Source organism: Mastomys coucha, unplaced genomic scaffold, assembly GCF_008632895.1.
Source record: "Mastomys coucha isolate ucsf_1 unplaced genomic scaffold, UCSF_Mcou_1 pScaffold6, whole genome shotgun sequence".
Lineage (NCBI taxonomy): Eukaryota > Metazoa > Chordata > Mammalia > Rodentia > Muridae > Mastomys > Mastomys coucha.
The window spans coordinates 58813786-58831810 of NW_022196912.1; positions in this window are offsets into that span (position 1 = coordinate 58813786).

Sequence of the window (18025 nt, forward strand, 5' to 3'; positions counted from 1 at the left end):
TAAAAAAAAAAAAAAAACAAAGTCCTGCTGGACAGGTGAGCCCTAGTATTCAAGAACCACACAGAAACAGGCTGCACATGTTCTGTTTTAAATGAGACCATTTTTAAATTCTATAACATTTGCTATTAAAACAGTCCCTCAATATAAGTGACTGGATTTGTGCTGCAGTTTCCTAAATTGATTTATTCAGTGGAAATAGAAATCAACATAACACTGGGATTCTAACTGTGAGTTCAATGTAATGACATGAAATGATAAGAAGCCTTACTTAAATTCCATGAGACAAAATGAATATTCAAATATTAGACACATACTAGTGTCAGTTTTTCACTGAAAGAAAATAACCATTCACTTACCCACATTAATGCTATTCTATATTACAAGACTGTTGTTTTTAAGCTTAAGTGCTGAGCTAAAGTGTTCTGTCTCAGTTGCACATTCCCAGGAACAAATTATGAGTTTTTACTTGGATCTTAGTAGATTAATGTTCGTTAGTATTTTTGGATATGATTTCCTTACTAACAAGGAGTAGTCAGTAGAATCCTTATTTGGGGAAACTTGCACCAGTGCACATGTTAGTATTGCAGAAAAATGTGAAAAAGAATAATCTACATTAAATTTTTAGCCTGGTTGAATAAAAAGAGAATGCGTTCCTTACTACTTAAAATATCAAATCCACAAAGAAAGAGGTTGGTGATTCCTGTTAAACATTTCTCATTGCCATAGACATAGAACCTGCCAAGATATATCATACATATTATACAAAACTTCTTAGTTATAGTTACTACTCTGTTGATGTGAAACAAACAAACAAGCAAGAAAAAAAAAGACAAACACCTTCTGACCAAAAACAACTTGGGAAGAAAAGTGTTTATTGGGCTCACAATTCACAATGGTCCCAGTTGTGGATAGTTACAATCCATCATCAAAGTAATTCAAGGCAGGAACTTAAGCAGAAACTGAAGCCATGAAGGAACACTATTTGGTTCACTCTATGGCATTCTCTACTAGCTTTCATATACAGGTCAGACTCTCCTACCTAATGAAAATGCTACCTATAAGTGGTGGAGATGTCACACCTCAGTCATCAATCAAAACAGTATCTCACTGTCCAGTCTGGTAAAGGCAGAGACTTTACCAGATCTGACATTCCCTCTTTCATACTGAAACTAAACCATATCAAATTGACAATAGAAACTAATCAAGTGTCTCACACTTGTTTAACTTAACACACAAACACATCACTGTTAAACCTTATTCTTGTTCAATCTCCCAGATATGATGTTAATATCCTATTATAAAAACACTAAAAATTAAAAGCCCCACAGTTTTAAACAACTCTCAAAAGTTAAAAGCTCTTTTATCTTAACTGTAGATACCTGTAAATCAAAAGTAAGTTCTATCTTTTTTTTTTTTAATTTAAAAATGGAAGGAGTAGGGCACAAATACAATCAGATCAAAACACTCAATATCCATTCCCATATTCAATCATCAAAGCCAGACACTATTGTTAATGCCAGCAAGTGCTGGATGACAGGAGCCTGATATAGCTGTCTCCTGAGAGACTCTGCCAGTGACCGACTAATACAGAAGTAGAGGCTCATAGCCATCCATTGGACTGGCCCCCCAATGAAGGAGCTAGAGAAAAGACCCAAGGAGCTGAAGGGCTTTCAGCACCTTAAGACAAACAACAATATGAACTACCTAGTACCATCAGAGCTCCCAGTGACTAAACCACCAACCAAAGAGTACACATGGTGGGACTAATGGCTCCAGCAGCATATGTTTAGCAGAGGATGGCCAAGTGGGTCATCAATGGGAGGAGAGGCCCTTGGCCCTATGAAGGTTCTATGCCCCAGTGTAGGGGAATGCCAGGGTCAGTAAGCATGAGAGGGTGTGGTGTTGAGCAGGGGGAGGGGGAGGGAACAGGAATTTGATTTTGTTTTTGTTTTGTTTAATTTTATTTTATTTTATTATTATTTTCTTTCTTTTTTTTTTGGAGGGGAACCTTGGAAAGGAGATATTGTATGACATGTAAATAAAAAATATCAAATGTAAGTGGATAAAATGATTAATAAAAATATTTCATAAAAAAATTGCTAAATGAGACAAGCTTCTAGATGACAACAGGATTTGGTAGCCCTACTTACCCAATTCTATTTTTTTTTTTTTTTTTGCAACACAGTTTGTCTTCAAGGCTCAGATAATCTGCACTCCTCCTATGTCTCTCCATATATGTCCCATAGTCCTTGTATCTGCAACACCTTGGGGTCTCAACTAGATCTGATAATGTACCTTCATCTAACTCTAAGCCCCTTTATAGTAAACATTCTCTGTAGTGACTTTTACTAAGCATTACAGGTTCTCAGGTAAATATATTCTTTACTCCATGATCTTTTTTTGTGTTGACAGTCCTGCATTGCCTCCTACAAGAATCGTAATACTTTTCCTCTAAGTTTAAAGTTGGGCTTATTTCTGAGATTGCCATTAACCTAAGGTAAAATAATAATAATAATAATAATAATAATAATAATAATAATAACAATAATAATAATAATAAAGTTAAACTGATATATAATAAAGAGTAATTTGGCCTGGACTTTGGCTCAGTAGGTAAATGTAGATGCTTGCCACTCAACCTAATAACATAAGCTTATTTAGCAGAACACAGAACAGTCTACCACAATTAGTTCTCTGATCTCTACACAGAGTGCACACACACAATCAGTTATAAAGGAATGGGTATATACTTTCAGACTAAATTGATAACTTCAATAAATTAAGAGTAAAATCAGGAAAATAAATCATAACAAAAAGAGAAAAAAAAATAGAATGCCCTTAAAGGGTAATCTACAATATTCTCTCCCCTTAACAAGTAGTTTTTCAATGATTTCAAATATCTCAAAATTAATCCTAAACTTGCATCTTGCAAGAAACTTTCTAAACTATGCTTTCCAAGTTGATTTATATAGTGTGCTGTGAGCTCTATGGGAAGAAGATCTTCCAATGGAATTTTCGTATTCCTCCACCTGATGTGTTTGTGTCAGTCACCAATTATATGTACTCCCTCTAGATATGTTTTTTTTTCAGACAAACACAATAGACTTTTATCTCTCTCTTCCATTTCCATTCATACCCTTCTGGTTAAATGGTTCATGTGCATCACAAGCTGCTCAAGTCTGAGAGACAGAAAGACTAAAGTTATTCAACATTGTTAATCTTTTTTATTATTTAACGATCCTAAGTATCATTCAGTGAGTGAGTGCATTCACGGTCTTAGTTTACCAACAATTACTGAAGATAAAAACAAGATTTGGAAATGTTTGTAATGACTCATGCTGAGAAAATGAGAAGATTTTCTTCTTTTGGAATTTGGGTTAAACTTGAAAGAAAACACAACAAATGTGATTGTGCAAACATGCACATACACATATTTATGTCTTCTACTCTCTAATAATGCCTTATGTTACTAATTTTTTTTATAAAAGTGGATATTATTTTTCTTCCCAAATCCCCAAGGTACATTTTGAAATTTTTCTTTTTACTGTAATTTATTTCCATCATAACTACTCATGATTGTAATTTTATCACAACTACACATATACACAACATATAGAAGTATACAATTCTTCTCTAAAACTTATTTCTAAACGTTTTTCCAGATTGAATGTTAAAATATCATTTAAACACATACCTGACACAAACTGGACAATCCACATTTCTCTGAAAATTCAAAGCTCATGGGAAATTTTCAAGAGTTTCCTTCCTTGTCTCTTTAATTATTTAAGCTCTACTCTTGAGAAATTCCCTGTGTGATTTTATGTAGCATAAAGTTAACATTTATGGCACAACTCAGTAAAGCTGTATTAAAAGAAAGCTACCCTTCAGACTGAGGCACCTCATTTTTACCAAGAAAATTGTGGATGATGGTCTTCTCTCTCCCTATAAAATGTATTCTATATTCTCACAAACTATAAAAGCACCTTAAAATCTCATACTTATGACAGTAAATGACACCTTTTAAATAGTCTTAGGAAGTGCAAAAGTACAAAACCTCTCAGAAGGCTCATATAATATGCAAAATAAATTATTATGCCACTTCATTTAATGAATACGAAGTCAGCTTCTTTAGCTACTTGTACCTTGCGTTTATTCCACTCAGCTGAGTAGTCTAATAATATTTTCATTAAATATTTATTTGAACAATCAAACACTGCAAATGAATAGTGTATCCCATGACATTCAAGACAGTTTCCCAGCTGACATCAGAAGTTCATTATGTTGATAGGGCTCATTTGCAATGGCTCAGAATGATGTTTTCCATTAGCTTTATGTGTGATATGCCTGACATTACAATAAAGACTGTCCATCAAGCCTTCTAATCTTTACATTTTATTCATTTACTGAGAAACTATTGAGTATAGACAATTAAACACATTTAATACTTAAAGTCACATGGTGCCAGTTTAGCTAACAAACTGATTACACTACTTCTTTTTTTGAAAAATATTAATTATTTTACTGTTTGAGATTATAGTATAATTACATGATTTCCTTCTTTCCATTTTTCTATACAAACCTTCTCATACCCGTTTGCTTATATCAATGGGAAATATATTCTTTGATCTTATATGTTTTATATAATCCAATTGAATTTATATCCTATTAAATAAATATTAATCTCATTTCACTTGAGTTTCATAGTGATTTTTAAAATATTTTTGTTTAAAAATACCTTAGATAAATGTTTTATTTTTATCACATTCATTCTCCATTTCCATTCTCCTTTCTCTATTTTTCGTAGGTCTACCCCTGATGAACATTATGAATTCTTTAGTATAATAATGCCAGACATCGTGGTATTTTAAATTTGATTTATATCTATTTTTAAAACCTAAATCTGTATATAAATCAATTATGTGCCTGAAATACTGGGACTGTTTTCAAAGATCACTAGACCAAAGACCACCATATTCTACCTAGAATTTATTTTCAGAAAGCAAATTCAATTCGATAATTTTAAGTAAATCCAAAGCTTGTTTTCTGGCTTTTTTGAATATTTATTGTGTTTAATTTGAGGAGGGCACAAATAATTATTGACTCTCATGACATTGTTTTTAAAAGATATAACTACAGTTATAAACTTGTAAAGCAATAAAAGCATGTTACTTCTATCATTTAAATAGAACTAAAAATTTTTTTTGATTTCTATTTCCTGTAGTTAATATACTTAAGATTGATCATTGTTAAGATGACCCATATTCAGCTCAAGACCATATGTAGAAGTATACCCTCAGTTCTGGATGCAGGTCACTAGCAGGAGCTTTTGCCAAAGCTGTTTAGCATTAATAGCCTGGCTCTTCAACTACTATTTGTGCAACATATTTGGTCAAGAGGTTTTAATAAAATGAGGAACTCTTGGTTATAACATCAAGTAACATTCACTGTAGCCAGTCACAGTAGCCTTTCATTCACAGTAACCAGTCAATGACCTACAATACCTTCATGTGTTATTGAGATCTGACTTATCATCTCTACTTCTTTTAGGGATTCCAAGAGGAAGAACAGACTCAGTTCTTGCTAAATCTCTTCTCTATCATCGTGTTTCCAGTTTTTCTTCTATCTCCTTCTCAGGCAATATTGATCTTCTGTAACTTTACTGTGAATGTAATATAATATATTCTAATGTCAGGTTCTTGAAACAGCTTTAATGAATGTAAAATTTTGTTAATCAAACGAGGTTATTTGAGAAGAAATTTGTTAATATTTATGAGAAGATAAGAGATATCCTTAGTTATCTCAGATTAGATTCCTCAGAAACTGATCCTTATTTGTATTAAAGTGATTTGTGAAGATGTATTTCCTGAAAAATCTGAGAGAAGAATAGAATAAGTATAAAAAGAAGGAAGCCAAGTAAGATTGTTCTGCCTAGGCAAATCTAAAAGAACATGGGTGTTATGAAATAGAAAACTACTAGATAAGGGTATATATACAATATATACATGTGATTAGTAGCTAAGGACTGTATCTATGCAGTGAAAACATATCTTAAACTTTACATAAAGCATGCTCATTAAAAAAAATTCTCTGGATGTCCTACAATTTTGCTTTCTAAATTTGGCTACCTTAGTCAAAGACATTTCTCCTCAGAGGGCCACCTCTAAGATGTTGAGGTGAAGGGAAGGCAATAGTATTTGCTTGTTTTATGTTATCCTGATTTTTAATTGTTTTCCTATAATATATTTTGATCATTTTCCCCCAAATGATCCTAAATCCTCCATATTTTCTCATTCACTTAACTCCATGTATTAGTCTCTACAAACAAACAAACAAACAAAATCAAGAACAAACACAAACAAACAAAATAACAGTAAAAATATGAATATAAAAGAAATAAACAAAAAAAGAAAAAGAAAACCAAATGAACTATGGAGGCCATTTTTGTTGGCCAACTACTTCTAGGTACCCAGTGACATTCCATTGGATAAATTTGTTTGTCCTTTACCAGAAGGAATTAATTTTAAAAAGGTCCTTAGTTTGGATTTGTGTGTACTATCCCTTCTCAATGCTGGTATTTTGTCTGGTTTGAAGTTCTGAAGTACTAGCACATGCTATCACAGTCTCCTATGTTCACATGTGCATCATTCATTGTGCGCAGAGGGCAATTTCCTTGTGTCATTCACTCTGGACTCTTGCAGTCTTTCTTTCTAATCTTCCCCACTAGATAACTTAAACAGGATGAGTGGCAGAAAAGATATTCCATTTATGGATGAGCTCTCCACAGTTCCATATTTTCTATCCATTCTTGAATTGTGAGTCTCTGTGTTAGTGCCCATTTCTGCAAGACTAAGCTTTTCTGATGAGTGCTCTGTAGGGTACTGATCTACGTGGCATAGCACTATGTTATTTTGGAGTCATTAGGAGTCATTTTTATTGCCATAATCCTTTAGCATAATAGTATTATTATGTTTTCCCCAAGGCCAATGACCAATCTAGTCTCAAGTTTCTCCCAAACATTAGCAATGTCAACTATAGGTCACATCTCATAAAGTGGGCCTTAAATCCAAACAAATAGTGGTTGATGATTTCCATAATACTTGTGCATAATGGTACCAATACATCTTGTGGGCAGATTGAAGTTGTAGGTTGAATGGTTTCTAGCTGGATGATAATGATAACTGCTTTTCTCTTCTGGTATCATGCAGAGTATCTTTGAACACTATGAATGCTGGATAGGAGTGAAGCTTTTAATTGAGCACCAGCTGACCTGTCCACCCTAAGTTACACAGTAAGTTTCATCTTTTCAGTACTGTCCCACCATCAGATTTGTAGAGAGTAACACCTAACTTTAGTAATATGCTGTCATGTTTTGGGGAGAGCATATGGAACCCCTTTGGTTAATGATTAAACATTCCTGATCCTGGGAGTTATTCTTGGTAACATAGATTCTGTCTTCTCCACTATATAGTGACTGCATTTAAATTCCTTTTATGTATATAAATAGTTTATGTAGGGTTAGATTTTTTAAAACCTACTTTCCTAAGGGTTCTCAAATGCTTTCCCCTATTTTATAATCCGCTGTCCAAAGGCAGAGGAGAAAAACAGTAAATTGAACAAAGGGATGTGGACTTGTTTGGAAGTTCTTTGGGGCAATCAGTTCTTTGGGGCAATCAAAATGTCCATTGTCAGGATACCAAAAGTCTATCTCAAAAAGTGTCACTAAACACAAATCAGTAGTGGTGGTATAATCCAGGAGAAACAGCTAGGCCTCTTCCTGAATCAGCATGAGCCAGCAGAAGAGTCCAGAACGAGCCATAAAGCCAGAAGTTCTCTGCTATCCCTCTCTAGCCAAAGTGAAGATCAGCGAATTCATGAGACCAAGAAAGCATCGCACAGCTAGCTATGCAAATACCTTGTCACTATCTGTTGGGTCCTACTTATACTTTCTCTAAATACATGTTCTCTTACAAGTCTTGTTTCATCAAAATATGACATGAGTCTGCTTCAGAAGTTTAGGAAACTTCTACAATAGTAGGGTCCAATGACTTTTGAAATGGTTTTTAATAAGCCATGGATTGAGAACAATTCAAAAGAATATAGAATCTTAGTCACCTCTAGCTCTCTATATTCAGCTAAAGTGGGTCACAGGCACTTGAGAGCTGTTTTCCCACTCTCCGACACAAGAGCTAGAGATTTGAAGAAAAGTCACACTGGGCGGTGACACAGAGCTGGCACAAAGATCTGAGGAGCTACAGGCAGCACATGGCACCATCTGCTATACTCGCATTGTCCTAGGAAAATTGATTGGATGCTTGTGCTAACAATGGCTTAGTCTTGAAATAACTCCTGATACAAATAGGAAGAAAAGCTTTCTTAAATTGGAAATTTTGGAGATTCTTTCAATAGCTAAAGAAAAGGAGGAATGCCCTCTGTGCACTCATATTTTTGCATTCCAACAAATTTACATTCCACAAAATTAAATTATTTTATGTACTTTTTCTCTGTGTCTGCAGGCATGAGAATCAAATATGTCCCATAAGCTGTCTTAATGTGTCAAAGTTACAAGCTCATGGGAAAAAGCTATTTGTTTTTAAGACAAATATTGCTTTCCATCATACATAATCCTGAAAATAAATAAATTAAGCAATGACATCACTCACCAGTTTCCTGAAGATGAACCTATACGAAAGGCAGTAGTTCTTCTAACTCAGAGCAGAAAACTCTGGGGAAGACAGGTAACTTGGAGCCAGAACCCATTTTATTTTATGTACTTCTGGCAATTCCATATCCTGAATTTATTGTAGGGACATCCTAGGTAATTAAGATGCTAATTACTATTGGTATTTTCCTCTTGCCCTAAGGACTTTCACAATCAAATTATTTTAAAGTTAACTACAGTTTTCTGACTCTTTATGGTGAAGAAATAGCAAAAGGAAGTTTGCCTCTGGATCCTACAAAAATCTATTTCTACAACATGTGATACTAATTATCTAAAACTATAATTGATGGGTTAGACTCTACCACTAAAGACTGCCTCTGATTTGAGGGGTATATCCATTAGTATATGACTGTATGCATCATGTAATAGTACATGAAATTGTTAATAGGAAGGTCACTTGGTCGGAAGCAAAGAGACATTGCCTTTTGGTGCTTCTCACCACTTATCATCACATATTTATTTCAGGAAAGGTGAAAAGTAACTTTATTTTAAAAACTCTGACTAGAAAATACACTCCTGGTAGGCTGTAGGCATTATATCTTCCTCGTTTCTAGTCATTGAAGTAAAGAAATGTCAATCATGGCAGAGAATTAGATGCTCTCATACAGAAAAGAATTATATAACAAGTTTTTTTCTGAAGCAGAAAACAAAAACAGAAAGAAAAAAGAAAGAAAGAAAGAAAGAAAGAAAGAAAGGAAGAAAGAAAGAAAGAAAGATAGATAAATAGAAAGAAAAACTTGTCCCTTACAGTTAGTCAGTTGCATCTATGTGTTTATCTGTGCCAGTCAAGCCCATTTTGATGTGGTTGCCTTCTGTACCCCATCTTCTTTCCACATTGTCTCATTAGAGTACACAGCACTACAGAGCACAAACATTCAGTCTTTTCTCTTCCCATTTCCTTTGATAAGTGTTCCATTATACTAGAATATAATCAATGTAAACCATCCTCATTTTACTTGGAGGAAAGCTACTTATTAATTACCATTTGGTTCAGTAAAATGCTTCTCAGAAAGTCTTCTCTATTCTTTCCCAAAGTTGGCTGGGTGCATTTCATCAACTCTCCCATAAAATCACAATGACATATTGGTACACTAAACCTTCTTATACATCACATTATCTAGAAATATTTAGAAAGACAACACATCAATTTATTTGCATTCTATAAATTTATGAGACTCTAGAACTCATAAAATGATGCCCAAAATAGTGTGTTAAATGAATGGATGGATGAATAAATCAACAAATGAATGAGTGAATAAGTGAATGGGTATTCTCTAGATGATCACTGCCTGTTGCAGTCAATAATCATGAGGAGATGAAAATTTCAGTTTCATTTTAAAAACAGGTATATTTCATTCTTCCATTGATCCACAAGCAAGAAAATCTCTAACCTACTAATGAGTTTATCAATTTATGACAAAAACAATTGATGTTATAGGTAAATCAATATAGAAAATTCACTGTAGAAGATTTGTAAGGCCACAATTTTAAAAAATATCATAATAATATATATGATATGTGGATATTATTTTTAATAATTAATGTTATTCATTCACTTTACTTCCCAATATCAGGCCTCCTTCTTCCCAATTCCCCCCCTCATATAGACCCCTTCCCCTTCCCACTTCTCCTTCTCCTCTGAGGAACAGAAGCCCTTCTTGGCATTATCCCAACCTAGCAGCACATCATGCCATTGCAGGAATAGGCACATCCTCTCCTACTGAGGACAGACAAGGCAGCAAAGTTACAGGAATAGCATCCATAAGCAGGCAACAGGTTCAGGGACAGCTTCCAGTCCAGTTGTTGGGGAACCTACGTGAAGACAAAGTTTCAAGTCTACTACATATGTGCATGGGACTAGGTTCAGCCTATGTTCATTGTTTGGTCGGTGGTTCATTCTCTGGGAGCCCCCAGAAGTCCAGGTTAGCTTAACTCTGTTGGTCTTCCAGCAGGTTCCTCAGTTGTTTACCCCCAACTCTAGATTCTATTTTAAGCTATTATTTTCTACATTATGACTCTGTGTGTATGTGTGTGTGTGTGTGTGAGAGAGAGAGAGAGAGAGAGACAGAGACAGAGACAGAGACAGAGAGACAGACAGACAGAGAAAGAGAGAGATTAGAGAAGTTTAACAGAGAACGAAATGATGCATATTTATCCTTCATACATCCCCTTTATCTTTCATTTGTATTTCATTTCAAAGTAGAGAAAAATTAACTTTATTTCTTCAGCCTTAGTGTAAAGAAAGTAATTGATTAGCTCTAACAAAATCAATTTACAAAATCATTGAAAATATGAGACAAATACTACATATTTTTATAATTACTAGTCTTAAAATTTTAATTTCCTAGTCACATAAAGGCATATTCACTGTAATTAGAAAAATTAAGAAGTGGATTAAGACCACATAGCTTAAAAACAGTTTTCTAGTAATCAATGACTGTCTATCATCAAAGCATTAGATCATTACCCCTTTCTTACTGTTTAATTATAATATGGAAATTGTTGTTTATAACAGATTCTTTGAAGTCCCTTAGACAAAACTCTGATACCTAAATAATAATTTTCCTGTTTAATAAAATTTATGAACATGAAATAAGTTATCTGCCAAAGTGGCTACTTGAAATTTCATCTCACTTCAAAGAGATTATGTCTAATATTTCTACTTAGCAACATAGAACATCATTTTCCAAGAATTATACTTCTCAATTAAAGCAATTAATTTCATCTTCTGAATTATCATGTGCATACTACTAAACAGGGCAAGCATGTAATACTTATATAATAATTTATATGTGAGAAAAATGGGTATACACTGATCTTCCATGTTCTAGCTTTCATTCATCTAGAGGAATTCTTAATGTTACAGTTCTACTCCTTGAAAATGAAGCATAGTTTTGAAGGCAAATGGATGGAAATAAAAAAATATTATCCTGAGTAAAGTAACTCAGACCCAAAAGGACATGCATGGGATAAGTGTATATTAGCCCAAAAGTACAGAATACCCAGGATATAATCCCCAGAACTCAAGAAGTTTAACAAACCAAAGGACTCAAGTGAAGATGCCTTAATTCCACTTGGGAGGGAGAAGAAAGCAACACAGGGTGGGGGTGAGGGGTCAGAGGGAAGAAGAGACCTGTGTGGGAGAGGGGAGTGGAAGGAGAAAAGGGAAACATGATCAGGTATTAGGGAAAACAGGAGTAAAGCCCTGAGGGCTAGCAAAGAGAATGGAAACAGGTAACCTTAGAAGATAGGAGAGGTAGGGTGACCCCCTAGAATGTACCTGGGTTGCGAAAGATGCTCCTGAGTCAAAGAGAGGGACATTAAATGAAATGTCATACAGTGGGGAGAGAGAATTGTAGAGTCTACCTCTAGTGAAGAGACAGGGCATCAAGTGGAAGGATGGGGTAGACATCCCACAGTCAACATCTCTGACCAAGAATTGTTCCTGTCTAAAAGAACTGCAGGAACAAAAATTGAGAAGAAATTAAGGGAAAGGAGGTTCAGTGACAGGCCTAAATTGAAATCCAGCTCAATGGGATGCTCCAAAGACTCACACTATTACTGATGCTATGGTATACTTATAGACAGAGACCTAGAATGGCTGCCCGCTGAGAGGCCTAACAAGCAGTTGACTGAGACAGGCACAGATACTTACACCCAACATTGAACCGTCAGGGACTCCTATAGTTGAATTAGGGGAAAGGTGGAAGAAGCAGAAGAGAAAGGCAACTCCATAGGAAGAAGACCAGCAGTCTCAATTAATCCAAACCCCCGGGGTCTCCATGACACTGAATCACCAACCAGACAGCATACAAGGTCCAATGCCTCTGACCCATATATAGCAGAGGACTACCTGGTCTGGCCTTAATGGGAGAAGATGCACCTAACACTTGAAAGACTTGAGGCTCCAGGGAGAGGGGAAATCTGGTGGAATAGAAGTTCAAGCCAAATAAACCCTTTCCTCTTCAACTTCCTGTTAGTCGTAGTATTTCATCACAACAATAGTACAATGACAAAGGATACCAAAGAAGTCCTAAAATTAATTTTACTGATTAATTAGCATGTAAATTAATGGTTGGGATTATGCCAAAACTAGTTCTTTCTTTAACGACAATACATTGCCTTTTACATCAATCATTATAGTTAGTTGTTTACAAATTGAATCCCCTTCTGATTAGCATACACATATTCAAAGGTCTATTAACTTGCTAACTTGTAGTGTGCTATAGTTGAATGTATTTTTACTTCTGCTTTAAAGAGTATGAGAACATTATCTATGTAACCATTGTAATAGAAAAAAGATCCATATGTATTCAGCAAAGACAAGATCAATAGGGAAAGAACCAACAAGTCTTTATTTCAAGATTCTGCCTAAAGGTTTGTACTTTTTATCCTTTTTTCTTTTATTTTTCTGTCTTTTTTTCCAACATAGTATTCAGGTGAGACAATTATTAAACTTCTGATCTTGTTGTTCCTGCCTCATGAGTTATGGGATTAAAAGCATAGGCCACACGATTCTTCAAGAAGAAAAATGTATTGCCTCTTTGCTTACTGATTTTCCCAAATAAAGAGTCAGTATTCTCTTTATACCCATAAAAAGAAAAGCAAATTAAAAGACAAATCATGGTTAAATCCAACTTACTTTAGTAAGAAACACATGGCATTTCGTTATTCTTGAAAGTAAACTATATATTTATTAGTAAATATCTCTTGGAAAATAGTACATAGGACATGCTGACTCCATGACAAATGTAGACACTGGAAAATAGGCCAGCATATAATTAACTTTACTCTAGAATTCAACAAATATAGATGTGATATATTAAAGAACCTGTTGGCTTAACTACTAAGAAAATCAGTGTTTTATAGAAATAACATTTTTACTCCATAGGATTGATGAAGATGATGGTGATACATATTTAAAAGTTAAATTTTGACAAAAATCTATTACATAAGCATACAAACCTACATTTAGTAATATAGAATTTAAAAAGCATCTACAAAAAGAAAAGGGAAACATAACAACAGAAACAGAGGAAATTCAAAAAAATCATCAGATCCTACTGCAAAAGACTATACTCAACAAAACTGGAAAATCTGGATGAAATTAATATTTTCTAGACAGATATCATGTATCAAAGTTAACTCATGATCAGATAAGCTATCTAAACAGTCCCATAACCCCTAAAGAAATAGAAGCAATCATTAAAAGTCTCCCAACTAAAAAAAGCCCAGGACTAGATGGTCTTAATTCAGAATTCTATCAGACCTTTGTTGGACCAGGTCTCTCTGCTGCCTATGCCTGGGTCACTCTGCTGCCAAAACTAGATGGTCTTAATGCAGAATTCTATCAGACATTTGTTGGACCAGGTCTCTCTGCTGACTATGCCTGGGTCACTCTGCTGCCAATGCGTAGGGCTGTGCAATCCCTAAGTTAAAAGGAGGAAATGCATAATTGTGAGATATTTTATTATAAGAAAGAGAAAATAGGCCGGTTATGACCAGAGAGAGAGAGAGAGAGAGAGAGAGAGAGAGAGGAGAAAGAGAGGGAAAGAGTGGAAGAGAGAGAGCAAGAAAAGAAGAGAACAAGAGAGGAAGAAAGGAAGAAAGCAAGAGAGGAAGCAAGAGAGAAGAGCAAGAGAGGAAGAAGGCAAGAGAAGACAAAGAGCAAGAGAGAGAAGAAGGGGCAAACTGCCCCTTATATTGAGTGAGACAGGGCTATCTATCTGTAGGGCAGGGCATGCCTGGCTGTGGTCAGAGGCTGGTGGTAGGATCCAGCTAAAATGATGGGAGATTGGGGCATTGTCTACATGACAGAGGACACATCTCCTGTGGGGTTCTGTGAAAGGTTGTGACTGAAACAGGAGCCAGGGTCCCAGGAGTCATGGTGGAACTCCTTTTGTCCTTTGCAGGCAGAAATTATCTCTCACTGGGACTCTGGAGTTCCAGACCTATACTCAACTGGGCCCAGGTTGCCTGAATAGACCACTGCCCCACAGAACTTCAAAGAAGAACTAATACCAATATTCTTCAAACTATTCCACAAAATAGAAAGAGAAGGAACACTACCCAATTTGTTCTATGAAACCACATTTATGCTTATACCTAAACATGCAAAGACCCAACAAAGAAAGAGAACTTCAGACCAACTTCCCTTAGAGTATCTATTAATACTCAATAAAATTCTCACAAACTGAAACCAAGAACACATCAAAACAATCATCCATCATGATCGAGTAGGCTTTGTCCCAGGAATGCAGTGATGGCTCAGTGTATGGAAATCCATCAACATAATTTACTATATAAACAAACTCAAAGAAAAAAAAACTATATGATCATCTCATTAGATGCTGAGAAAGCATTTGACAAAATTCAACACCCCTTCATGGTAAAAGTCTTGGAAAGATCATTAACTAAAAGCCCATACCTAAACTTGGTGAAAGCAATATACAAAAAACCAATAGCCAGCATCAAATTAAACGGAGAGTAGCTTGAAGCAATCCCAACAAAATCAAGGACTAGACAAAGCTGTCCACTCTTGCCTTACCAGTTCAGTATAGTACTCAAAGGCCTATCCAGAGCAATTAGGCAACAAAGGAAGTCAAAGTGATACAAATTGAAAAGGAAGAAGTCAAAATATTGCTATTTGCAGATGATATGATAGTATATATACTTGACCCTAAAAATTCCACCAGAGAACTCCTAAACCTAGTAAACAGCTTAAGCAGAGTGGCTGGATATAAAATTAACTCAAATCAGTAGCCTTCCTCTACTCAAGGAAAAATGGACTGAAAAATAAATTAGGGAAATGACATTCTACACAGTAGTCATAAATAATATAAAATACCTTGGTGTGACTCTAACAAAGCAAGTGAAAATCTATATGACAAAAACTTCAAGTCTCTAAAGAAAGAATTCAAAGAAGATCTCAAAAGATGGAAAGATCTCATGGATTGGCAATATTAATATAGTAAAAATGGCCACCTTGCTGAAAGCAATCTATAGATTCAATGTAATCCTCATCAAAATTCCAACTGAATTCTTCAGAAAGTTAGAAAGAGCAATTTGCAAATTCATTTAGAATAACTAAAAACCCAGGATAGCAAAAATGTTCTCAACAATAAAAGAACTTCTGGGGGAATCACTATCCTTGACTTCAAGTTGTATTACAGATCAATAGTGATAAAAAAAATGCATGGTATTGGTACAGAGACAGGCAGGTAGATCAATGGAATAGAATTGAAGAGTTAGAAATGAACCCACACAAATTTGACAAAGGAGCTAAAACCACCCATTCAGAAAAAATCAGCATTTTCAACAAATGGGCTGGTTCAACTGGCAGTCAGCATGTAGAAGAATGCAAATAATCCATTCCTATCTCTTTGTATAAAGCTCAAGCCCAAGTGGATCAAGGACCTCCACATAAAACCAGATACACTGAAACTAATAGAAAAGAAATTGAGGAAGAGTCTCAAGCACATGGGCACAGGGGAAAATTTCCTGAACAGAACACTAATGGCTTATGCTCTAAGATCAACATTAGAAAAATGGGACTTCATAAAATTATAAAGCTTCTGTAAGGCAAAGGACATTGTCAATAGGACAAAACAATAACCACCAGCTTGTGAAATGAGATTTACCAATCTTATATCTGATAGAAGGCTAATAACCAAAATATAGAAAGAACTCAAGAAGTTAGACTCCAGAGAATCAAATAACCCTATTGAAAACGGGGTACAGAGCTAAACAAAGAATTCTCAACTAAGGAATATCGAATGGCCAAGAAGACCCTAGAGAAATGTTCAACATCCTTAAATATCAGGGAAATGCAAATCAAAAGAACCCTGAGATTCCACCTCACACCAGTCAGAATGGCTAAGATCAAAAACTCAGGTGACAGCAGATGCTAGCAAGGATGTGTAGAAAGAGAAAACTCCTCCATTGTTGGTTCGACTACAAGCTGGTACAAGCACTCTGGAAATCAGTCTGGTGGTTCCGCAGAAAATTGGGCATAGTACTACCTGTGGACCTAGCTATACCACTCCTGGGCATATAGCCAGAAGATGTTCCAACATATAACAAGAACACATGCTCCACCATGTTCATAGCAGCCTTATTTATAATAGCCAGAAGGTAGAAAGAACCCATATGTTCCTCAGCAGAGATATGGATACAGAAATTGTGATACATTTACACAATGAAGTACTACTCAGCTATTAAAATCAATGACTTTATGAAAATCAATGACTATATTATGAAATTTCTAGGCAAATGGATGGAACTAGAAAATGTCACCCTGATTGAGGTACCCCAATTACAAAAGAACACACATGGGATACACTCACTGATAAGTGGACATTATCCCAAAAGCTTGGAATACCCAAGATACATCTCACAGACCACATGAAATTCAAGAAGAAGGAAGACCAAAGTGTGGATGCTTCGGTTCTTCTTAAAAGGGGAACAAAATACTCAAGGGAGGAAATACAGAGACAAAGTATGGAGCAGAGACTGAGAAAACATCATCTAGATTCTGTCCCTGGGGACTAATCCCATCTATATTCACCAAACACTATTGTGGATGCCAAGAAATCCTTGCTGATAGGAGTCTGATATAGCTGTCTCCTGAGATACTCTGCCAGAACCTGACAAATGCAGAAGCAGATGCTTGCAGCCAAACATTGAATTGAGCACAGGGCCCCCAATGGAGTTGGAGAAAGGACTGAAGGAGTTGACGGGAGTTGCAAACCCATAGGAAAAACAACTATATCAACCAATAAAACCCCCCAAAGCTCCCAGGAACTAAACTACCAACCAAAGATGTTGGGCGCTGTTGGGCACTCGCCAACACCAGCCACGTAAACTCTGTACATCTACGCAACGCCAGCCACATAGGCATGTTTACTCTGCACACCCGCATATGCTTGCCTTTCCTGCTGCACCCTCTCCAAATGGGTGACACAGTGGTCAGCAGACACTGCTGAGCCAATCAGGCATCAACACATCCACACAATAGGGTTTATAAGCCGACCACTCCAGAGGGCGGGGTCCTTCTCTCGCATAAAATTTGGGTGCTCCTAATAAAGTGTGATTGAGAAGAATCCTGCTGTTGTCGTCATCCTTCCTGCTGGCAGGTGGTCACGACAAGTGGTACCGAAACCCGGGAATCAACATCTACGGCCCCCAGAGAGGACCCCCAAGGAGGAAATCCTTGGGAGGATTCAGAACTCAATACACTGAGCGGTGGTATTGGCTGTTGAGAAGAATCCTGTAGTGTCGTGTTATCTTTGTTACAGCTTCGTGGAT